This window comes from Apaloderma vittatum, unplaced genomic scaffold (genome assembly GCF_000703405.1).
Source record: "Apaloderma vittatum isolate BGI_N311 unplaced genomic scaffold, ASM70340v1 scaffold24702, whole genome shotgun sequence".
In the NCBI taxonomy this organism is placed as follows: domain Eukaryota; kingdom Metazoa; phylum Chordata; class Aves; order Trogoniformes; family Trogonidae; genus Apaloderma; species Apaloderma vittatum.
The window spans coordinates 967-1,419 of NW_009703436.1; the positions used below are offsets into that span (position 1 = coordinate 967).

The 453-nt window shown below is 60.7% G+C and overlaps 1 protein-coding gene across 1 annotated transcript in view; it reads left to right on the forward strand.

Annotated features, from left to right (window-relative positions):
• The window catches only part of LOC104270315 (voltage-dependent L-type calcium channel subunit alpha-1S-like), a gene marked incomplete at both ends in the record, with an annotated part of 10,960 nt that overhangs the window by 677 nt on the left and 9,830 nt on the right, over positions 1-453 (forward strand). The window lies entirely within an intron of this gene.

The following is a 453-nucleotide window of genomic DNA, read 5'->3' on the forward strand; positions in this document are numbered from 1 at the left end:
TGGCGGTGGGAACCTGGAGCCCTGGAACTGCTGAGATGTTCCTGACCACCGTGCTCGCTGGGTGGGTGCTGGGTGCTAGGAGAGGGAAAGGTAAAAGGAAGGGGTGAGGAAAGGAGACGAGTTTTCCAGTGCAGCCCCAGGGGCTGGGAGATGGCAGGCTGGGAAGATGGAGCCACTGGGAGGGGTGTTCATAGCTGGGTTTTGTTGCCCTGAAATAACTGGGAGCAGGTGGGCTGGATGATGAGGGTAAAGGGGATCCCGTGGCAGCGTTAGAGCTCCAGGGATGAGGGGGTGGTGGGAAAGGCGTGAAGTGACAGAGCTGGGACAGACTGTGCCTGGCAGAGCCTTGTGGCTCCTGGTGGCCGAGGCTGTGCCATGCTGGAGTGACTGAGCCCCCAGCATCTCCAACTGCCCGTGTCCCAGATGCTCCCGGACAAAACCTGGCACTCTGAG